Genomic DNA, 26,224 nt, shown 5'->3' with positions numbered 1-26,224 from the left:
ATCTGGAGTTTTCACAGATTTTTCAGAGCTCCAAGTTCCCCCTTACAGTGAAAAACACAATCACCTTTGAAGCACACATTTGTCATATTTACACATCATTTGGTATGTAGCTCCTTTTATTCCTTGTGGTATCTGCTTTCATACAGGTCTGCAATACCATGTCCCAGGATGAAAGCAATAAAAAGCTAAACATAATAATTTATCCAACCCAAAAGGGAAAGAGATAAGGACTAATATAATCAAATCTGTTTTGTTATTGATAAATCTATAATAGCTACTTTTAAAAATATAAGTTTGCTTACCTGCTAGCAGTCAATATTGCTTCTAGGCAATTTTCACACAGACACACTATTGTGTATTTTGGAAATGTCAATGAACTTTAATATTGTGTAGGACAAAACATAATTAGGAAGAAAATTCTTTGGGGAACACTATGTGATCTACCAAATTACAAACTAAGAAGAGTTATTTCTGCACCACCTGTTTAAATTCTTTATGCTCACAATGCATAAGAAAAAAACATCTACACGTGAAGACTTTATTATCTATGACTAGTGACAATTCTTACTGAAGCAGCAACTTAATTCCCCAGTTATAATTCCCCTAAATACACATAAACTAATGAAAAAAATTTAATAGCATGTTTCTTGTTTTGGCTAATCCTCTAAGAAAACCAGGAGTCACTTGACAGAAAAATAATTTACGTGCTTATATAGGCTTCAGTCTGATATAGTTTATATACACTCACTGTCATTCCCAAATCCATTAGGTTCCTGCCTCAAGTACATTTTGAGCAATTTAAATGAGGCAGGAGACTACAAGAATAGCCGTATGTCCAATTGGAAGATTGACATAGCAATGATATTGTCACAATTTTTAAAAAGTAGACCAGTGTGGTTCTTTTCAAATCATTACCACACAAGGGTCATCCTACTCATACCTAGCTAAACGAAGCAGGACTTGATGACAGTCCAAGACTTAAAGACAGTTCATAGCCAGTGTCTTTTCCTTTGAGGTGCCCACAGAGGGATTTTCTTTGACAAAGAATGAATGGGTCTAACCTTTGGTTGTAAGACAGGAGTGTCTCCTTTTGTTATTGGAATAGGGCCTAATTGGCAGGGATCGTAGGAAACCAATCTTAACAGAAAGATGTTCCCAGCAAGTCTAAATTGTATTATGTTCAAGTTATAAAACTTTCACTAAAGTTTCTGACTTAGTTTCCTATGTCACTCCTTAACTTTGAGCTGATGATTGAAGCAGTGCTGGAGAAGTGTTCCTTTAGCTCAACTATATTTTATGTAACTTAATATAGCCTAAGCAAAATTTTTATTAAACCCTTTGTACAATCTCAATTTATTATTTCCCATTTATCCTATATAATTATGACATAATAAATCCTATTCAGTAAGGGGGAAATATGTACAAATCACCAACTTAGTAACAAGATATTTTATCTTTAATATTTTAATAAGAATAGGAATATAGAAATTTAAGTGGTTGTTCTTGAAAGGCATGACACTGAAAAGACACATTAAGAACACTGAGTAAATATTCCTTAGGCTCCTGACTCAAATCTACAATCTTGCCAACTGCACCCAATACATGGACACTCCTAATCCTTCTGAATAGCCAGTCTTGACTAGTGAGCTTAAGTATTGGTTTCTGTGGCATGAAGAAGTAGCAGCAAGAATTTAGTACACCTAGATATAAAATATTTCTAATATGTTCAATCCAGAATGGCTCAACTTCTTGCATATATAAGAAAGGCCTTATTTATTGATGTTTTCCTTGGGAAATGTTATAACCCTGTTCAACTCACCTAACAGACAGAGTGACTTCATTTAGTTATCCATTTTAACAAGATAATGTGCAGCCTGACAATGTGTGAAAATTCACACATAGTCTATTCCTCTCTCCAGCTATGCAATGGAGGTGTTTTCTGCATTAGATTTCTTCAAGCATGTGAGCACATAACATGAGCACAATTGCTCACATTTTATTCAATTTATATAACTGAAACATTCTTAATTACTAAGGATATTTGGATAGCAAGTAAACAATGCTGAAATACTGGATTTAAATTAAATTATATACTGTGAAATTAGTAAGGGCTAGCTGCTTTTTTAAATATTTAATTTATTCTTTCATTTATGTACTGTCTTTCTGAATGTTTATATGAGTACTATATATGTGTAGTCCCCACTAAGGTCAAAAGTATTTGCTGAATTTAGAGTTACCTTGTGAGCTGCCATAGGGTCTGGAAATCGACCCCAAGTCCTTTGCAAGAGCAGCAGGCTCTAACCCACTTTGCTACCTCTCCAGCTCCAGGAGGAAAGATTTTATTGACCCAATATCATAATACTACATTTTCAAGATTAGAAAAAAATATAAGCTTAAATTTATGATCTGTTGCAAAATATGTAAATATATATATATACTTATGTTAGTTTCACTGAGTATAGTAAAATGGCTATGTCCCACATGGAGATTTACAAAATAATTGATGATAATATAAACTCAGAGTGATATAAAATTTGAGGGTGAAAGTGTGTTAATATTGAAATATCTTATCTAAATGTCTTATCTAAATTCATTTGAAGTCATCATAAGTTTTCACCATTCTAGATCTTCATATCAATCTAATGATGAAATAAACTTTATTGTTATTAAGCCAGCTCTGCTCTGTAAGGCTGTAGCAGGGCAATCTTCCTGCTGTGCTGTGTATTCCTCTCTTGTTTGCCTCAATCATCTAATCTGTTTTCTGTCATGTTTGTACATTTTCCTGATTGATAATTTTCATCTCTGCTTCCTACACATAATGTTTTATGATGTTCATAAGGATATCATTAAGATAGTACATAGATTGGTATAGATTATATTTCTAAAAATTAAAGTATTTTAATGGGTGTCAAGAAACTTCTTCATTAGCGATTTTCTATAGTGACACATACTTATACACACACACACATATATATATATATATTCCTCTCTCTCACTCTCTCTCTCTCTCTCTCTCTCTCTCTCTCTCTCTCTCTGTGTGTGTGTGTGTGTGTGTGTTTAGCATCAAGCATTGGGAAATCACAAGCTTGAATTTCCAGCTTCACTTACAATACAGCATCACATTTTGCTTTTAACTTTTATTAACAGTAGGAATGCTAATGATATTGCTAATTGTTTTATATATTTATCTAATTTTGGTATATTGTACTGAATATTGATTGCTAATCAGCTTAATACTTGCCTGGCTTTACTGTAAGGCTGAAGTTAAATGAGACTATTATTTTAATATTTTCAATTTAATTTTAAAAATCATGAAGTGAGATTTTTAAATTAATTTTAAAAACCCATGTGATATAACATAAATATGTGCAATTTTCATCAAAAGATATTTTAAAATATGTAATTTGTATTGTCCATTGTATGTATATAAATAAATCAATAAAATGAAAAATATTAAAATAATTCTCAAATATAAAATCTTGTGAACTGCAGGAAGCACAAAGAATAGAGAAAGTGATACAAAAGAAATTTTAGAAAACAATGAAAATATTTAGTTACCAAATACGCAGGAAATGACCTAACACTTAAGATCATGGAGTATTCAGTTCCTATTGATGATTTTACTCTGGGCTTGTCACTTCCTTTCATTTGTATGTTGAGATGAATTAGTCATTCTAGTGTCTTAGGAGGTCAAATAGGCAAGAGGGAGACCAGGGAACACAGGCAAATGATGGGAAGTTGGGACCAAATTCAGTAGGTAAAATGTTTTGTTCTGATGTTTCTTAAACATAAATATGTGAGGGAAAATGAAACATTATTTATCTCCATAGGAACCCTTTGCAAATATGCTTTCTGTGAAACATTTTCACAAACAATAGTTTGTCTCATTTTGTATTTTCTTGAAGATACTATGTATAAACAGAACACTTTGATTTTTATGTTTTAAGTGTCCATTGATTGATTGCCTTTTAATTGGTACATCTTTCAGAGTTGTTTTCAAAAACATTTGTCTATTACAATCCTGTGAACATTTTTCCCTCTGGATTATTCTCTATGTTTAAACTACTTAGTGTCTCTGTTCAAGGGTATGATCCAAGTTTGAGTAGAGTGATTTTGAAATAGACCAGGTTCCCCAAGTTCAAGTGTATTTTAACTCATCTTAAAAAGTTAACTAAATCCATTGGGCGTTTAATAAGGAATGTGTTGGCTCTTTAGAACAATATTCAGCAAACTCACAAAACATCAGTGACTTCTCCCAATTGATAACATGCATCTTTCTAGTTGGAATCCTCTAGGGGTTCAATGAGTTTTTATACAAACAATTGTTTAAAAGATTTATTTATCATATACATATGAGTACACCATTATTACTCTCTTCAGACACACAAGAAGAGGGTACCAGACCCCATTAGTGATGGTTGTTAGCCACCATGTGGTTGCTGGGAATTGAACTCAGGACCTCTGGAAGGTCCTTTAATTTTTAATCTGCTATGCAGAAAATTATTTGTTATTATTACATTTAAACTTAGTGCTTAAGGGCTAGAGAGATGGCATAGTAGTTAAATGTGCTCCCTGATCTTTTGGTGGATAAGAAATGTGATTTCCAGTACCCACATCAGACAAATAATAACTACAACTTCAGGAAATCTGCCTCCTCTCCCAGCTTCTGCAGGGCACTGCATGCACATGAATGGCACTGCCTGTCCTCTCTATAACATGCTGAAATATAGCTAAAATTGAGTGAAAATGAAACTTTAGAATTAAGTCACTTATGATTTTATATAATTTAATTTATAAATTATAGTAAATTAAACATTTGATTCTTACATATAAATTTATTTCATAGCTAATCATATGAAGATTTGTTGCTATATTTTATTCATTATTCCAGAAATTCTTTCTTAATTTTTTCAAATTGTCATTCTCACGTTTATTTTTTTTTTATCCCACTGGCTAGAATCTCTTCTATTATGATTAACAAAAGTATAAAAACAGACACGTGATCTAATTTCAAAATATGATGAGGACATATCCTAGTGTTCATCTTTAAGCATTTTATCAGCAAGTGGCTTTCATCAATGTCTATTACTATTTTGAGGAAGGATTTTTCTAATATATCTTTGTTGAAAATGTTCTAATATTCATTAGTAGAAATTGGAATTAGTCAAAAACATTTTGTCTGATAATTATATGAGGTTATTTTCAATGATTGATATTTTAATGTTGAATCAACCTTAATTGCCTCAAATAAACCCCATTTAGTAATGATGTGTTATTTCTGTGGGAATATTGTTTTTATTTCCAATCAATTTTTATGTCTGCTCTTATTATACATATTGATCTGCAATTTTGAGTTCTTTCAATTTATTTTGTCTGGAGAAATATCCTGTGAAATAGAACTATGAAAACACTGGATGTCATTACACAGAAAATCATAAACACCTTAAAGTATCTAAGAGCAAGCAATGCCAATTTTTGTTTATTTGTTTTTTATTTTTTAGAAGATAGAGATTCACTGTGAGAAGACAGTTTTACTGTGTTTCTTGGCCTTCCTAGAACTCTCTATGAACAGTCTGGTCTTGAACTCACAGAAACTCACTTTAATCCCAGTAATGGGATTAAAGGCCTGTGCTACCTAATTTTAATTGAAATAATTCAAGTTAAGAAACACAAAGAAAAACCAGAATTTTAAGTATCTCAGTCACAACAACAGTAGGAAAGGAGCAAGGTAACAATGAAGAACTTGATTTTGCAGCAGTGAGTGTCCTATTCTTCCTAGACAGTTTGCTGGAGGTTTTGCAATGTTGTATCCACTCCATGATGACAACTTCAACTTATTCGTCTTAATCTGCTCAAGGACATGCTGGCAGGTATTTTGCCTTAACAGTCATTAACTTGCACAGGTCAGTGTTTAGGAAATGCTTTTTGCTCGACAAAGCATTTTGCTTACTTCCAAGGTTAAATGCTCAACCGATGAGTACCTTTAAATGGGTAGGTTGCAAGTAGCTACTCAGTAATTAGGATTATAGACATTATATATTTTCATTTAAGTCTGTTAATTCTTCTCTTAATTACCCATCAGTGACTTTTATTGAATCACATTCTGTATTTAATTAGGTTTTTTGAATTGAGGCTATTCTAATTTGATGTTACTGTCGAAATACCTTGTGGACATTTTACTAATATTCTAATTAAAGCACAGAGTCATATGAATGACATACCTCTTAACTTGGGTATTTACAGCTATTGATAATTATCTCTTTTGAACAAAAATTTTAGCAAGATGATAAATATGATATATGATAAAAACGAATAAAGTGGTCCATTTATTTAATGTTCTTACACTATTTTTGTGTGCTCACATATTTACATTCTTTATAGGTATCAAATAAGCTTGGCATTAAGCGTGTTGCTACACTCTTGCACACTGTTGTTAACATTTAGAATACAGAGACTAAAGTGGTAGTTCTGGTGCCTTTGGTGATTCAGAAAGATTTGCAAATAAACCATTATATATTTGTATTTATGCTCGAGAGAATATTCTTACATCCAAATTTTTTATTTGATCACTCTTGTGTTATGTGTTCTTACAGTGACCTTAAATAATTGGGAACTCATTTGACATGCATTTTTAAGTAATTACTTGATCATTTAGAAATGCCATTACTCAACATTTATGTAAAAATATACTGAGAACAAGGAATATAGATTACCAAGAACTATACTGTTATGATTTCAGTTGTTGGTTTGTATGTAGTTGATAAAGAAGGTGGGTTTTTTTTCCTCAAAAACCAATAGTTTTTCTCTGTGAAATTGAGAACTCTCAACCATTAAGTACAAGAAAATGGTCATACAAAAAATGAAAAACAGCTGATTAATACAATCTGTTTTAACCTTTGCAAGCTCTCTGCAAAGACTTTGATTGGCAGCCAAGTAACTCCCTGCCTTTCTCCCTAGCAAAAATTCAAATACTATGAATAAATATTAGATCACTCACAAGGATGTTGAATGTCATGTTGGGTGTCATTATGTTAGGATAAGATTCCAAGATATCATGGACATTTGTGGTATTCTTATTAAAGGGGAATCAACTTTAATAAGTGATTTATTACCATTTATTCATAAGTATGCAAAAATTGTTGAAATGTGTTTTTTTTTCACTTTGGCTATGCTTAGGAAAGTTTATGTGATTGTGAAATTTTAATGTACTAGTAGATTAATGGAGGAATTTATCTACTATATTAAATGTTAATTTCTATGTTTCTCACACTATATAAGTCAGCAGAGAATGCATTGTTGTGATGTTTAAGTCATATAGAGAATTAAAAAGGCAAACTGGACAATAGATTTTTTATAAGTTTTTTCAATAAATTATGTTACCTTTATTCAGTGTGTGGTATAAGTGGGGTTGGGGGATGGAGTATATGTGTGTGGGTGTATGTGTTTCGAAGCATACATAAGGAGGCCAGAGGGTAAGTTTCAGGAGTCAATTCTTTTCTTCCACCAGGTGGGTCCTTTGGATTGAACAGAGGTCACCAAGCTTGCTGGCTTAAGAGTATTAGCCCTTCCCTAATGACTAATGATGTTGAGCATTTCTTAAGGTGCTTCTCAGCTATCTGAATTTCTTCAGGTGAAAATTCTTTGTTTAGATTTGTACTCCATTTTTTAATAGGGTTATTTGGTTCCCTGGGGTATAACTTCTTGAGTTCTTTGTATATATTGGATATTATCCTTCTATCTGATGTAGGGTTGGTGAAGATATTTTCCCAATATGTTGGTTGCCGTTTTGTCCTTTTGACAGTGTCCTTTGCCTTACAGAAACTTTGTAATTTTATGAGGTCCCATTTGTCAGTTCTTGATCTTAGAGCATAAGCTATTGGTGTTCTGTTCAGGAAATTTTCCCCTGTGTCCATGTCCTCAAGGGTTTTCCCCAGTTTCTTTTCTATTAGTTTCAGTGTGTCTGGTTTTACATGGAGGTCCTTGATCCACTTGGAGTTGAGCTTAGTACAAGGAGATAAGATGGATCAATTCACATTCTGCATGCTGACCTCCAGTTGAACCAGTACCATTTGTTGAAAGGGCTATCTTTTTTCAACTGGATGTTTTCAGCTCCTTTGTCAAAGATCAAGTAACCATAGGTGTGTAGATTCATTTCTGGGTCTTCAATTCTATCCCATTGGTCCACTTGCCTGTCACTGTGCCAATACACACCAGTCAGAATGGCTAAGGTTAGAAACTCAGGAGACAGCAAGTGTTGGCAAGCATGTGGAGAAAGAGGAACACTCCTCCACTGCTGGTAGGATTGCAAGATGGTACAACCACTATGGAAATCAGTCTGGAGGTTCCTCAGAAAACTGGTATGACACTTCTGGAGGACCCTGCTATACCTCTCCTGGGCATATACCCAGAGGATTCCCCAGCATGCAATAAGGACACATGCTCCATTATGTTCATAGCAGCCTTATTTATAATAGCCAGAAGCTCGAAAGAACCCAGGTATCCCTCAATGGAGGAATGGATACAGAAAATGTGGTATATTTACACAATGGAATACTACTCAGCAATTAAAAACAATTAATTCATGAAATTCTTAGGCAAATGTTTGGAACTGGAAAATATCATCCTAAGTGAGGTAACCCAATCACAAAAGAATACACATGGAATGCAATCACTGATAAGTGAATATTAATTAGCCCAGAAGCTCTGAATACCCAAGACACAATTATCATAACAAATGACTCCCATGAAAAAGTGAAGAGAGGGCCCTGATACAGGAAAGGCTTGATCTAGTATTGTAGGGGAGTACCAGGACAGATAAAAAGGAGGGAGGTGATTGGAGAATGGGTGGAGAAAAGAAGGCTTATGGGACATATGGGGAGAGGGGAACCGGGAAAGTGGAAATAATTTGGAGTGTAAACAAAGAATGTAGAAAATAAAAAAACAAAAAGAAAAAAAAGAGTACTAGCTCTTATAGTTTTATTGGTATTTTGGATTGTACCTAGGGTCAATCATTTCATTTTCCTTCCTCTATTTAGTAACTGGCAAAACAATCAGATTACCTAGACTTTACCCACCAGAAGATGCTTCATAATGCCAATAATTAAAAGGTTAGCAAGTGCTCTTAATTAGTGTGGTTACGCAATTGCCAAAAATAATAGCCCTCCACTAAATCTCCAATGTTCAGGAGTTAATGAAGTTAGTTGCCAGATTTCCATTACTGCTAGTATACAACCTTACTCACAACATTAAAGATATTCACATTTATAAGGACCAAAGTTCCCAAGCCTACAACACTGTATAGAGTTCCTTATTCTCCATGGAGTCAAACACAGTATCATTCTCTATCCACTCCTTGTAGGCTGGGAGAGTGATGTGTCTCAGCCCCACTACCATGTTGCAGGAACAACAACAGAATGCTGGGGATATGTGGCATGTTTGTTTGTACGGCAGTCTCATAGATAGTTCAGATTCATCTTGTTGCTATACATCATTTAGGACACGATTTTTTACCAATCTTATGCTCAGAGACAAGATCACATCTACAACTTTCAGGAATTTCATATTAAATAATTCTGATGTACTATCGTAATATGGTACCATGATTGAGAGTCACTGCCTCTCAATTTTATCCATCACAAAAATTATATAAAATCATTAGGAATTTAGGCAGATTATGATGTATTACTATTATGATTGCAATTGAATTTTGATATGTAATTTGAAAATGTTTAAGAAAATGAGAATAAGATAAAAGCAACGGGAATGATTTCTGGTAGAAATTCATGTAAAACATGCAACCAGTAAATATACAAGCATCAAAAAAATCACTCACACATACATATTTTTATATGTAATATATGTGTATATATGTATACATATACATGCTATAACCATATGTGTGTGGGGGGTGTTTGTGTGGGGGGGGTGGGTGTGGGTGTGGGGGGGTGTTTGTGGCTATGTGTGTCTGTGTGTTTTGCATATACATGATACATATGTATTCATATATGTAAATGTGCTTGACTAACAACACTGTGATGATAATTTCCATGATATTAAATAATTACTTGCTTTGGTTCAAAGTGCTATTTTTCCTTATTTGTTTAAATGCTGTGAATCATGTTGAGCATTGTTAATCATGTTCATTTTAAACTATTTTTTCCTCAAATCCAATGACTTGTTTCATTTCTCTTTGAGATAGTAGAAGGTAAATGTGTTGCATTTCTCAGAAAAGCATGTCTATTGAGTTATTAGATAGACAAGACATTTTGAGACACTCTCACCCACGGTTAGCACAGAGCAGAGCAGCTAGTGCACAGGAGGACCTCTGCTTGTGCAAATGTTCTTGTTCTTCCTCTTTCTCCAAAGCACGTGTTACTCCCATGAATAGCTTTATCTATCCTCTTTCTCCAGAAATATTTATGTTCCTCTAAAGTGGTTTAAAAAATATAAAAGAAAATGAAAACTAAGCTGTGCCTGATGCTTCATCTCTGCAACGCAGAGGCAAATGGATGGCCAGGCTGAGATTAGCCTGCTCAACACAGAGAGACCCTGTCACAAATATAGGAACAAAAAGCAAAATGAACAAGCTAACAAAAACAATGAAATCCATCTTCTCTCTCTCTCTCTCTCTCTCTCTCTCTCTCTCTCTCTCTCTCTCTCTCTTTCTCTCTCTCTCTCTCTCTCTCTCTCCTCTCTCTCTCTCTCTCACACACACACACACACACACACACATACACACACACACACACACACACACACACATACTCAGAAACCCAAGCTCACTCTACATTGCCTTTTTGAAGCATAGTTTATTATCACAGTCACAGGCTTACATTCTGGCAGCTATAATATTTATGAGAGTAAAATCAGTATCTCTTTTAATGCCCTTTACCCATTGTTTTCTCTGCAAAAGATTTAACATGCTGAATATTTGTTTAAAAAAATGAACCACAGCACTTTATTTATGTGACTGTCTACACTAAGCCCTGCTTCAGCTTTTGTTATAGAAATGCTGCTGTTCTCACTATTGTAATCCCAGGGCTAGAAGTAGTTGAGCCCTTGGGCCTTGCCGTCCAGGAAATCTTGCCTGCTTAGTGTGTTGCAGGCAATGAGAGACCTTGTCTCAAAAAGCAAGGTGGATAGCTCTGGAAGAATGATACACAGGGTTGCTTTTCAGTCTCCACACACAGGCATGTGCACTTGCAAACCTATAACTATGAACATACATGCATATAAGTACACAATACATTGGTTCATTAGGGAGGGATAAATATAACACAACACTGGCATGAGTTAACAAGTTTAAACTATGATAATCAACTAATAATACTACTTTAATGATGCCTTTTGAGTTATTTTCTTGTTTCACAGCTTCATATTTTTTAATTAAAAAGTTATGCAAGCAGATATTTTGTCTACTACCATGTCTATGCATCACATGTGTGCCTAGTGATCTCTAAAATCAGAAGAGAGTGTCAGATCCTCTGGGATTGGACTTACAGACAATCAGACCAAGTCCTCTAGAAAAGCAGCTGGAATTACCAACTGAGGGTCTCTCTCTACAACCCCAGTTTTGTACTTTTATACAATGGATTCTATTCTCAGCCCTTCCCCTATCCTGCACTCTGTGCCTTATCGCTCAGTTCTCTCCCCCTCCTATCTTCCCTACTTACCTCTTAGTTTTGTGTGTTACCCATTGATTTTAACTATAATTTCTTGCCTGAGCATGGATGGAAGGCTATTTCCATGAACAAGGGTAATGCTTATCAGTAATTACAAGACTGAACAAAACACCATCCCCTTCTCCAAAAACCTGGAGTCCCCTATCCATTGAGAAACGCCAAAGGGCCCTGTTGTTCTCACCAAAGGCAAAGGACAGGGAGATGTACAACACACTTTAAAATACACTTTGACTCTGCTCCCCTTTCCTTGAAGATTTAATTGGTATTTTAATGAAGAGATTGAATCGCACTTCCTAGCTCCTGCTGAAGTAACTTTGAATAGCTAATGTCAGCACTTGAGTTGCATCAAAGTTTTAGTTTTTATGCTCAGTGTCAGGTGCCTTGAATAATATCTCCCTCATAGGATCTGGTTAACAACCACTCTCAACACTTTGGCCTTAGGAAGCTTTGGGGTGTGCAAATACAAGCTTTTAGTCTTCACAATCAGTTTCATGGCTATTTAGTACTCTCCTATTCTGGATATCTCCTGGTGTTCTGAATATATGCAGGGAGAAAAAAGAAAACATTTATGCTGATATCCAACATGGCTCTATATCATAATGTAAAGAACATATAATAGAAATAGCAGGTTGGTTTACATTATTGTAAAGGAAATGAAAAAATCATAATGTTACTTATTGTTAGAATGATTGCCTTTCAGCATATGATATAAAACAGGATAGGTAAGCTTTGTGAGACACTTCAGTCTAGGATAAGAAGAGTGTCAGACTTGAATGGGAACACAGCATTTCAGTGTAAGCCCCTTTGATGTTATCTGATCCTCTCTCTGATTACAGCATGTTTCTTCTGAGTCAGTACAGAGCATATTAGCACAGACAACCTATTTATCTGGTGATGGCGGCGGCAATGGCAGCAGCAGCTCATCCAGCAGAAGGGCCACCATCAGTGGAACCAAGGCTACAGGGTCCTGGCAGACCCTGTGCCTGCTACCACTGACCATCACTGGCCAGCTGGGCTGCAAGCGGCAGAGTTACAGCACTTTACACCACACTGAAGATGCATCAGAACTCTGCCTCCTGCCAGTCAGTTACAAGAGGCTCTCTACCATCTTGGCTCTCGGACTCCAGAGAGAACTGATAGCCTGTGGTATGCAGACTTAGCCCAAGGCCAACATCAGGGCAGGGGGGGTCTAAGCCCGACAGGCGTTGGTCTGCACCCAGGCCCTGGGCTGCTTGGGGGGCCATCGGTATGCCAACCCGGCCAAGAGGTTGTTTGCCCGGCAGTCGGTCCCAGGACTTAAAGGAAGCACACTCCGCCATTTTGGCTAGAGAGTTCTAGCAGGCAAAGCCAGCTAACAGTCATAGCCCCAGGCCAACGTTGAAGGGGTCTAAGCCCGACAGGCATTGGACTGCACCCAAGCCACGGGTTGTCCAGTGGGCCATCTGTGTGCCAACCCGGGCAGGAGGTTATCAGCCCAGCAGGCTATCCCGGGACTTGCAGAGGGTGCTAACAGCACAATCTTGGCTACCTGACAGAACCAGTTAGCAGTCATAGCCTGAGGCAAATATTACTCAGTCCTAAGCCTGTCAGGCTTTTGCCTGGACTCAGGGCCTGAGCAGCTAGGCTAGCCTTGTGTGCACCAAGCCGGTTGGGGGATCAGCTACCCTGAAGAGTCATAACCACTCGGAAAAGGTCCCCGCAGCATACACCATGAGCACTCCCTGAAGGAACAAAAGGGCATCACCTGGTTCACAGAGACAATCTGGGGCAAGGCACACTAGGGCTCATGGGCAACCAAGAGAAGGGCAGCACATCCGCAATCTGCTACAGGGGAAACCCAGCCATCCAGTGTTGCGAAAATAGCCTTACAGCCTCATAGGAGGCTCAAACACCAGCCAGAGACAAAACCAAATAACACCAGAGATAACAAGATGGCAAAAGGCAAACATAGGAATTCTACCAACAGAAATCTAGGCAATATGGCAGCATCTGAACCAAACTCTCCAATAACAGAAAGTCCTGAATACCGAAACAGACCAGAAAAACAAGATTTGGATTTAAAATCACTGGTCATGATACTGCTAGAGGAACACAAAAAGGACATAAATGAATCTCTAAAGGAAATACAGGGGAACATGAATAGGCTAGAAACCCATATAATGGAAACACAAAAATCACTTAAAGAAATTCAGGAGAATAAGGCTCAAGAGATAGAAGCCAATAAAGAAGAAACAAACAAACAAACAAAAAACCTTAAAGAAATGCAGGAAACTTGAGTCAACAGGCAGAAGTCATGAAAGAGGAAACACAAGAATCTCTTAAAGAATTAAAGAAAAACACAAACAAAGAAATGAAGGAACTGAGCAAAACCATCCTGGATCTAAAAACAGAAGTAGAAACAACTAAGAAATCACAAAGGGAGACAAATTTGGAGATAGAAAACCTTGGGAAGAAATCAGCGGCCATAGATGCAAATATCAACAACAGAATACAAGAGATGGAAGAAAGAGTCTCAGATGCTGAAGATACCATAGAAACCATTGACTCAACAGTCAAAGAAAATGCAAAATGCAAAAAGCTTGTATCCCAGAACATCCAGGAAATCCAGGACACAATGAGAAGACCAAACCTAAGGATTATAGGTATAGATGAGAGTGAATATTTACAACTGTAAGGGCCAGCAAATATCTTCAACAAAATTATGGAAGAAAACTTCCCTAACCTAAAGAGAGAGATGCCCATGAATATACAAGAAGCCTAAAGAACTCCAAACAGACTGGACCTGAGCAGAAATATTTCCCGTCACATAATTATCACAACCCCAAATATACTAAACAGAGAAAGAATATAAACGCAGTTTAATGAAAAAGGTCAAGTAACATATAAAGGAAGACCTATGAGAAGTCACACCAGACTTCTCATCAGAGACCATGAAAGTTAGAAGATCCTGGGCAGATCTCACGCAGACTCTAAGAGAACACAAATGTCACCCAAGATTACTATACCCACCAAAACTCTCAATCACCGTAGATGGAGAAACCAAGATATTCCATGACAAAACCAAATTTACACAATATCTTTCCACAAACCCAGCCCTACAAAGAATAATAAGAGGAAAACTCCAATACAAGGAGGGAAACTACACCATGGAAAAAGTAAGTTAGTAACCTTTCATCGAACCCAAAAGAAGATAACCAATCAAATATAAAAGTAACATCAAAAATGACAGGAAGTAATCATCACTATTACTTAATATCTCTTAACATCAATGGACTCAATTCCCCAATAAAAAGACATAGACTAAAAGCCTGGATAAGGAAACAGGACCCTAAATCTTGTTGCATAGAGGAAACACACCTCAGTGTCAAAGACAAAAACTACCTTAGAGTAAAAGGCTGGAAGACAATTTTACAAGCCAATGTTCTTAGGAAAAAAGCCAGAGTAGCCATTCTAATATCAGATAGAATTGACTTTCAACCTAAAATTATCAAAAGAGACACAGAAGGACATTTCTTGCTAGAAAAAGGAAAAGCCCACCAAGAAGAACTCTCAATTCTGAATATCTATGCACCAAATGCATGGGCACCCTCATTCATAAAAGAAACTTTACTAAAGCTCAAAGCACACATTGGACCTAACACAAAAATTGTGGGTGACTTCAACACTCCACTCTCCTCAATGGACCGATCAGGAAAATAGAAACTAAACAGGAACACAGTAACACTAATTGAAGCTTTGGACAAATTGGATTTGACTGATATTTATAGAACATTTTACCCTAAAGCAAAATAATATGCCTTTTTCTCAGAGCCTCATAGTACCTTCTCCAAAATCAACCATATAATTGGTCACAAGGCAGACCTCAACAAATATAAGAAGATCAAACTAATCCCATGCCTCCTATCAGATCACTATGGAGTAAGAGTGGTCTTCAATAGCAGCAAAAACAACAGAAAGCCCACATACACATGGAGGTTGAACAATACTCAACTCAATGACAACTTGGCCAAAGAAGAAATAAAGAAAGGAATCAGAGACTTTTTAGAATTTAATGAAAATGAAGGCACAACATACCCAAATCTTTGGGACACAATGAAAGCAGTGCTAAGAGGACAACTCATAGACCTGAGTGCCTCCAAAAAGAAAAAGGAGAGAGAATACACTAGCAGCTTAATGGCACACATGAAAGCTCTGGAACAAAAAGAAGCCAATTCCCCCAGGAGGAGTAGAAGACAGGAAATCATCAAACTCAGGGCTGAAATTAATCAAGTGGAAACAAAGAGAACCATACAAAGAATCAACAAATCCAGGAACTGGTTCTTTGATAAAATCAACGAGATAGATAAAGCCTTTTCCAGACTGACCAAAGGGCACAGATAAAGTATGCAAATTAACAAAATTAGAAATGAAAAGGGGGATATAACAACAGAAACAGGAAATTCAAAAAATCATCAGATCCTACTACAAAGCCTATATTCAACACAACTGGAGAATCTGGAGAAAATGGACAATTTCCTAGACAGATACCAAATACCAAAATTAAATCAGGACTAAATAGACCATCTAAACAGTCCCATAACCCCTAAAAAAAGTCTTCCATCCAAAAAAAGCACAGGACCAGATGGTTTCAGTGCAGAATTCTATCTGATCTTCAAAGAAGACATATCACCAATACTCTTCAAACTATTCCAAAAAATAGAAATGAAAGGAAAACTACCCAACTCCTACTATGAAGCCACAATTACGCTGATACCAAAACCACACAAAGATCCAACAAAGAAAGAGAGCTTCAGACCAATTTCCCTTATGAACATCGATGCAAAAATACTCAATAAAATTCTTGCCAACCGAATCCAAGAACACATAAAAATGATCATCCACCATGATCAAGTAGGCTTTATCCCAGGGATGCATGGATATTTCAATATACAGAAATCCATCAATGCAATCCACTACATAAATAAACTCAAAGAAAAAAACCAGATGGTCATTTCATTGGATGCTGAAAACACATTTGATAAAATTCAGCATCCTTTATGCTTAAAGTCTTGGAAAGAACAGGAATTCAAGGCCATACTTAACATAGTAAAAGCAATATACAGCAAACCGGTAGCCAACATCAAACTGAATGGAGAGAAACTTGAAGCAATCCTACTAAAATCAGGGACTAGACAAGGCTGCCCCCTCTCTCCATATCTTTTCAATATCGTACTTGAGGCACTAGATCGGGCAATAAGACAACATAAGGATGTCCAAGTGATACAAACTGGAAAGGAAGAAGTCAAACTATCACTATTTGCAGATGGTATGATAGTCTACCTAAGTAACCAAAAAACTCCACTAGAGAACTCTTACAGCTGATAAACAACTTCAGCAAAGTGGCAGTTTATAAAATCAACTCAAGCAAATCAGTAGCCTTCCTATACTCAAAGGATAAGCAAGTTGAGAAAGGAATTAGGGAAATGACACCCTTCACAATAGCCACAAACAGTATAAAATACCTTGGGGTGACTCTGACCAAACAAGTGAAAGATCTGTATGACAAGAACTTCAAGACTCTGGAGAAGGAAATGGAAGATGACCTCAGAAAATGGAAAAATCTCCCATGCACATGGATTGGCAGATTAATATAGTTAAAATGGCTATCTTGCCAAAAGCAATATAGAGATTCATCGCAATACCCATCAAAATCCCAACTCAGTTCTTCATAGAGTAAGAAAGAGCAATTATCAAATTCATCTGGAATAACAAGAAACCCAGGATAGCTGAAACTATTCTCAACAACAAAAGAAATTCTGGGAGAATCAGTATCTCAGACCTCAAGCAATACTACAGAGCAATACTGTTAAAAACTGCATGGTATTTGTACAGCGACAGGTAGGCAGATCAATGGAATAGGATTGAATATCCAGAAATCAACCCACACACCTATGGCCACTTGATCCTCAACAAAGGAGCTGAAAACTTCTAGTGGAAAAAAAAAGATAGCCTTTTCAACAAATGGTGCTGGTTCAACTGGAAGTCAGCATGTAGAAGAGTGCAAATTGATCCGTCTTTATCTCCTTGTACTAAGTTCAACTCCAAATGGATCAAGGACCTCCACATAAAGCCAGACACTCTGAAGCTAATAGAAAAGAAACTGGGAAAGAACCTTGAGGACATCGGTACAGGGGAAAGTTCCTGAACAGAACACCAATAGCTTATGCTCTAAGGTCAAGAAGAGACAAAGTTTCTGTAAGGCAAATTACACCATCAAAAGGACAAATTGGCAACCAACAAATTGGGAAAAGATCTTCACCAACCTGACATAGAGGGCTAATATCCAATATATACAAAAAAATCAAGAAGCTAGACCACAGAAATCCAAATAACCCTATTAAAAAATGGGGTACAGAGCTAAACAAAGAATTTTCACCCAAAGAACTTTGGATGGCTGAGAAGCATCTTAAACAATGCTCAAGTTCATTAATCATTAGGGAAATGCAAATCAAAACAACCCTGAGATTTCACCTTACACCAGTCAGAATGGCTAAGATTAAAAACTCAGTAAACTGCAGGTGTTGGCGAGGATGTAGAGAAAGAGGAACACTCCTCCACTGCTAGAGGGGTTGCAAATTGGTACAACCACTCTGGAAATCAGTCACTTCAGGAGGATCCTGCTATACTACTCCTGGGCATATACCCAGAGGATTCCCCAGCATGTAATAAGGATACGTGCTCTACTATGTTCATAGCAGCCTTATTTATAATAGTCAGAACCTGGAAAGAACCCAGGTGTCCCTCAATGGAAGAATGGATGTAAAAACTGTGGTATATATACACAATGGAGTACTATTCAGCCATTAGAAACAATGAATTCATGAAATTCTTAGGCAAATGGATGGAGCTGGAGAACATCATACTAAGTGAGGTAACCCAGTCTCAAAAGTTGAATCATGGTATGCACTCACTAATAAGTGGGTATTAGCCTAGAAAATTGGAATACCCAAAACATAATCCACACATCAAATGATGTATAAGATGGAGGAGTGGCCTGGTTCTGGAAAGACTCAGTGCAGCAGTATAGTGCAAAACCAGAACAGGGAAGTGGGAAGGGGTGGATGGGATAACAGGGGGAAAGAAGAGGGCTTATGGGACTTTTGGGGAGTGGGGGGCCAGAAAAGGGGAAATTATTTGAAATGTAAATAAAAAATATATCGAATAAAAAATATAAACTAAAAAAAAGAACTGAAAAAAAGAAAAAAAGAAATGCCTATTTACCAATGGCTCTGTCAACAGAATTCTGAATACAGAGAGGCCCTTTGTAAACTCTGTAGACCTGATCTACTAGTGATATAAACCTTACAAGATATTCTAGAACATGACCTATTAGTGCCATTTTCTTCAATCTGGACACAAAGCTCCTTCTCTTGGAGATGTTAGTAGAGTCTGGGGGTAAAGAAGTATCATCTAGGATATCAGACAACTTTACACCGTGAAGCAAACAAAAACTGGACATCTGAGAAAGGCTGAAGACTGAAAAGCAAAAACAGTGGAAAGTGACCCTTAGGACCAGGAGGATAACACACTTGGAAAATGGAGAAGCAGCAGGCCACACAGAAAGAAATGAACTTGGAATTAACAACATTTATGGGGGGTAAAATCAACCTGCTCCCTTCAATGAGATGGGGTGAGTCTCAGAACTGGGAGAAAAGCCTGGAATTTTGAGGAAGTTGAAGTGGCCCATTGGCCCTGCCCTTCTAGACTCACTATCTTGGGTATGATCTGTGTCATCTTCCCCTACTAATTTGCAAATTCCTGTGGGGCCAGAGGGACAAACTTAGGAGCATAGAGCAGCTGACATTTCAACGGGCATGTCCCCACTTTCCACAGGAGCTAAATTCTTCTGACCTTCTAAAGGCTTGTTTGAAACCCCAGAATACCCACAGCCTCTCTATGACCATCATTTTCTTTTACTAGGGGAATTGTAGACAGTGAGTAGTTGGTCGTGGTGGAGGGAACCTTCTCTAAGTCTGATTTTCAGGAAACTGTGGTTTCTTCCTCAGCCTACAAAACCTGTGGTCTAAATGCACTTTGACTGTCAAGTAGTGGTTTGTTTGTTTGTTTTACTTTGGGTGTTTTTACGTGCATACACATTTGTATATATGTAGAACATGGGTCAAAGTCAAGTGCTCTGCTCCCTTACACAGCACATTATGTTTTGAGACCATATGTCACTGAGTCTGGAATCTATGGATTTTTCTAGACTGAGGTCCTCATGCTGCTGCCTTGCAGGAGCCGGGATTACAGGTAGGTGCTGCTCTGTGCTGGTTTTTATGTGAGTGCTGTAGATCCAATTCTGGGTCCTCACTATTGTTTGGTAAATACTTTACATACTGAGTCAACTTTCCAGCCACACAGTTCAGTAGACCAGCCATGTATTTTGTAGCAATATTGAATATGTAATACATGAGTTGACAGAAGACTATATATATTTTTTTTAATTTTAAAAATATTAATCACACTGGGAAGTGATGGCACATGCCTTTAATTCTAGCACTCAGGAGGCAGAAGCGGGCAGATTTATGAGTTCAAGGCCAGCCTGGTCTACAGAGTGAGTTATAGGACAGCCAGGGCTACACAGAGAAATCCTGGCCCCCCAAAAAATATTAATCACAAAGGAAACAACCTCTTATTACCAATGTCCTAGAGGTCAACCATAGGAAGCAATGTATATATATTTGTGCATGATAGGTTGTTTTTGGAGGTGTGTGTGTGTGTGTGTGTGTGTGTGTGTGTGTGTGTGTGTGAGAGAGAGAGAGAGAGAGAGAGAGAGAGAGAGAGAGAGGAGAGAGAGATAGACAGAGAGACAGAGAGACAGAGAGACAGAGAGAGAGAGAAAGAAATTGATTATATCATGTCTTCCCAGCCAATTCAGTTCGAATTAGTCAAATCCCCCCTTATTCCTCATGGACATCCACATTCAGTCGCAGCCATGATTCTGTTATTGATTTTGTTTCCCTCTATCTTATCATATCTGATCTTTAATTTTCTTAGCACAACACCTATCTTCTAGGTAACGGGCCCTACCCAAATTAAAGTACTAATACAGATTGCAACGATTGGGCTCAGATTAATATGTTTATTTGTGTTCTCTCATAAGCCACTAGGATGCAAAACACAACTTGTGTGAAAAATAGCCCAGTGACATTAAGTTATAATGCTGAATTTACGATTTTCAAATGTGTTTAATAGGTCATTTGGAAATAGTTTCAAATTCACAGAAAAATTGCAAGGGTTACTTAACGAATACTAGTGATGCCTTTAATTTTTATTCTGATACTGCAACTTTGCTCTATGCTCTGTCTTCCCTGCCTGTTCTTTATTTGATTCTCCTTTTCCCTGGCTTTCTGTCTTTCCTCATCATGCCCAGAGAGACAAATATAAATATACTTTCCTGATACATTTGAGTGGAAGTTGTACATTAATATTCATTTATTACTAAATACTAAACTGGACTTTCACAAACAAGAACAAAAGTGAATAATTATATAGATACTGATAGAAAATGCAGATCCCTCTCTTTGCTGATGAAATCCAATATATGAGACCACATATATGCTTTGGATAATCCACACACAATCAAATACCATGGTTCCCTGTTACGTTTTATATCATTGAGAAAGCAAAGATTGTAAGGAAATAACAGAACACAAATCCCACCCTCTCAACTTTTTGAACTATGTCAAAATACTTGATACAAAGTGTTGATCAGGTTACTACCAGTGAGTAGGATTTTCCATTAGCAGCAGCCATATTTGATTTTAGCAAACATTTACTCCAAATTACTAAAGACCCCATGATATCATGGAAAACTTGAGAGTTGTCAGAGGAAAACTGGCCAACACTCAAAGATCAAAGCATAAACAAGGGTTTCTGAAAAGAGATTGGCAGCACAGAAATAAGTCCCCAAGATTTCACTAATGAGTACACATGAAAATAAAATGCTCTGTTCACAGTCAGGACTTTGAAAGAGATCTGCAAGTACTAAAAATGAGGAGAGGAAGTGACAGTTTTCCCAGCCCCACTACACCTAAGGCCCAGGGTAAGTCCTGAAATATGAGACAGAAAGCTTATATGACTCAGGGGCTCATGATCCCTGTTGCTAGACATGACAGGAAAAATGAACACATGAACACTCAGCAATTTCAATATCTGGACAAGATTTGCATACTTAGAATATGACTCGACATATAAGTGTGGTCAGGTGAAATTCATAGAAAAGCTATATAGAAAAGGAATTCAGTGGCTACTAAGAGGGGTTGTATCAGTTTTATTTCCAGGAATGAGCTCCCACATAGTATATCTAATTCCAAATGGTTAACTATGGTCACAGATACACAAAAACAGAGCTAACTGGGCCCAGTAGATGGTACTATACAGTCATATATGAGTATATATATATATATATATATATATACATGACTAGCACTGTGCATGGAATGAATAATTCTCCTTGCTATATATGTATACACACACACACACACACACATATATATATATATATATATATATTTGCTTGTGCATTTGTACATTTATATATGTACCTATATATGTATATATGTATATATATGTGTGTGTGTGTGTTCACATGTGAACACATACATACATACATATATACATAAATGTTTATATGTGTCCATATATGTATATATATATATATATATATATGAAGGCAAAATTAGAAAAGGGATTAAAAGAAGAGGGAAAGAGCTTAAAATGATGGATTGGGAGAGCTTATAAAGTCCATATGGTGTGAAAGCCAAAATGGACACTATCTGGGGAAAGAAATGAAAGTAGCCAGAACAGAGGAAGCAGGAGAAAGAAGTTTACAATCAGGAAAAATTAGAACATATAATAACACACATATATGAAATGTCATAGTAAAACACGTTACTAACCTAAAAACTTAATGAGAAAGAAAGGAACAATGCTGAGCATATAGTCACATACTCCAAATCAGTTGAGAAATAGGGTTTGTTGTTTGACACATGCTCTTTTTAATATGTAACTGAGGAAGATTAATAATAGCTACAGAGTTGATTGTTTAAGTTTACAGACAAGAATATGAGTTGTGTTTTACTGGCCATTTCCTTACTCCCTAACATAAAATATTTCTAAATAATAGTTTCTTGCCCTTTGGATTTAAAGTTTAAAATAAATACCCCAAACATAACTGCTTATTTTAGGTAAATATAACGTAAAAGTTCTTATAACCATTCCAAGAATAAAGCTGTCATATTACAGGCATTTAATCTTACTCTGACCTTTTTAAATAAGTCATGCTAAAATCCATTGTATATGGCCACATATATCACCAGCACAAAATCTTTGTGAAGGGACAGGGAATTTCTTTTATACATACATTTTTTTTATTCTGATATCAAGCACTTGCTGTGCCAGGCTGAATGTAAACAGCCTAAATAACTTTATGATAAATTCAGTCTCTCTCTGTTGCTCTAGGCTATCATATACAACTCTATTTTCCAATTTGTATACTGTAGAAAAGCTGACAAACACACAAACAGAACAAGCACTGTGCATGGAATGAATAATTCTACTTGCTAACTGCATATCATGAACAATGACTTTGCTAGAGGCAACTCAGTTTTTCTATCTGAAATAGAAGGAATATATCTCTTAACTTTCTCTGAGTAAACTGCAAAGGCTCACTAAGGAAACCTGCCATATTTAATAGATACTATTAATAATCCATTTGGAATTGGTGTTCAAATATACAATTTCAAATGCAAAAGCTTTGGCAAAATTTTTGATGATAGGCATACCTAAAATGTTTAGAATAAATGCTTTCAAGTATTGAATTCATAATATAAATTAATATATCATTAACATTTAAATAATATGGACATAGTCAAATGGTGTTATTGTGTAGGAATGTGCTCTATGAAGATTGCAACTTGGACATTTTCTGAAGCCAAATATTTACATATAATGGTTGGCGTATAGATTATCCATATATATATATATACACATATGGTTGGTGTATAGATTATCTATCTATCTATCTATATATATATATATATATATATATATATATATACACACACATATGGTTGGTGTATAGATTATCCATATAATTTCAAGGCAGTCTGGACTCTACAGTTTCAGAGATCAAAATAGAAACAGCAACTAAATCAAATAGAACCTTAGGCTTTGCCCTTGTTCCCAGAGGAAGTGGAAAACTTCTTAAATAATGGGCACTTGCCAAGTTTTACTTGGACTGAGAGGGACAGATAACAAGGACCACAGTGATGAGGACCCTGACTGGTGAGGTAAAGAGATCAGGCTTCAAATCTTAGCCCTTCTCTGATTTCAGTTTCTACGTAGGGTTGTTTACTTTGATAGGGATCCATGTGATGAAATGAAATCTACAATAAACTTAGTTGATATTTCAGCCAGCATCACCCAGGTGCACTGCTAATGCACCATGTCCACCCACTTCAAATTCTGTCCATAGCTCTATGTTAGGGCTGAGTAACAAATGAAATATCCATATGTTTACATTAAAGATTAAATAAGATAAAGTACATGAAGCATGTATGTCCCCAGTAAACTTTGTGTGCTTGTTAATTGTTGCACCTGCAGTATTGGGCACCTCTTTGCTAAAGCACAGGGGAGGTTTTTCAATGATGTTACAAAAGCTGAATCCTAATGCAATTATAAACCACTTAAGTGAGATTGCAATGAGCTACTGGCAGACTCATTGGAATATGTCACCAAAGTTCATGAGATCAGTACAGGTATTTATCGTAAATACTCTATCAGTTGGAAAACAAGATGTCTATGCTTCTTTGCTCTGGAACTAAAGATCCCATTATGGTAGAGAAATGAGCCATTCACACATCCATTCAACTAGTCAGCTTCTGGCGCCAATAATCATGTCACTATAACCAACAATTAAGTTAGTTTAACTCCAGCAATACAAATGCATTTGGCAAAATATTTCAATATTCTATTAATTCTTTTTCAAAGTCAAAATGGACAAAATTCATGTTGTGGCAAACTTATATCTATGAGTTATGTGCAGAAAAACCACAGCTTCACAGTGAAAACAGGTACCAGGACAGTGAGTAGAACATAAGGTCCTTAAGCTATACACAGTAACCTTGGCTTTGTTTAAAGTTAATGTCAAGATTTTTATTATCCCTGAATTTTTACTATATTAATCTCAAGGAGAAGCCTACCTATTACTTTCCTGTGTATCTTATGCATTTTCAAGCCACACCAATAACAGCAGCAATACACTGGGAAATAATTAAAGGAGAGGAAATAGGGAAATAAGAGGGTCTTATATGTGTGGCATTATCTCTGAACTTATTTTTGAGGAAATAATCATTAAAAGCCCTCTGTGTTGAAATAGTGTTAATGTTCAAACTCAGGACAAACATCTGAGTTCCCTATTAACATGTCAAAGTAGACATAGTCAGTGAGTCTACCTGTTTCAAGGTCCCCCTTCCTGGCATACCTCACCTCCAAATAAAAGTCTCCAGCCCAGGGTCTGGGCTGGGTTTTCTTTTGCCCCAGCTTCTTAGACCCATTTATAGCTCAGCCATTTTGGCTACATTGATTGTGTTGCCTCTTGGTCACCACTCTTGCTTCCAACTCTCCTGGCCTTTTGTCTCTGATTCTTTTATCCAAAATCTGTCCCCTCCCCATATGGATTGATTCCATGTACTTCTGTCTATTGTTTCCCTACTATCTACAATAAATTTTCTCTTCCACCTTATTTGTGCACTCATTATTTTTTATTCAGATATATTATGTGCTTTTTGAGCTAAGTCAACTAAAATCCATAGAAATTTGGTGAGCATAATCAAATGCATACAGTAATAAATGCTCAATCAAGGTTTGGTTGTCTGCAGGAGAACTCTGGATTCCATCTTCCTTGTCCTACATGTACTGTGTGTGTTTTCCATATAGTTTTCATTTATTCAAAAAATTCAAGTGGGCATTTACACTTAGCTCTCTTGAAGAGCTGGTACCATATAATATGATGGATTTCAGGGTCAAATGTGAGTGACATCATGCTTTTTCAGTCTTGCCTCACATTTATGCAGATAAATATCCAGTCAGAATAAGGCCTTAAAAAGTTACTGTGTGCTCTCACTGAATCCTTAAGGTTTTCATACCTGGTACATACACATGCCCTAGAAGAATGATACCCATCCACCACAGTCCTCTCTAAGCTGGATCTGTAAGCTTAGGTTTTTCATAACCTACTTTAATTATGGTCTTTTAATTATTCAACCACCTTTCTAGCCTACCACCTGCCCAGAAGTATCAGAAGAACAAAAGGTTAATAGGAAACAGGGTTTGTAGGCCTGTTTAGAAATATTTCTTTGGATGATTTCAATCTTTGTTGACAGTAATACAATATACTAGCTAAACAATAAGCTTGAATCAGGAGCAGCAACTTGATCCAGAAGAATCTGGAAGGCTTTGCCTATCTGCACAAGAAGACGAAAGCTGCCAGAAGCAGCAGG

At 36.5% G+C, this 26,224-nt stretch overlaps 1 protein-coding gene across 1 annotated transcript in view; it reads right to left on the bottom strand.

Moving 5' to 3' along the window:
* The window catches only part of Cntnap2 (contactin associated protein 2), a 1,662,736-nt gene that overhangs the window by 1,554,502 nt on the left and 82,010 nt on the right, over positions 1-26,224 (bottom strand). The gene's annotated exons all lie outside the window — the stretch shown is intronic.

The sequence above is a fragment of the Apodemus sylvaticus genome, chromosome 2 (assembly GCF_947179515.1).
Source record: "Apodemus sylvaticus chromosome 2, mApoSyl1.1, whole genome shotgun sequence".
Taxonomy (NCBI): domain Eukaryota; kingdom Metazoa; phylum Chordata; class Mammalia; order Rodentia; family Muridae; genus Apodemus; species Apodemus sylvaticus.
Note: the sequence above shows the minus strand (reverse complement) of the source record. Positions and strands in the feature narration are given on the sequence as shown.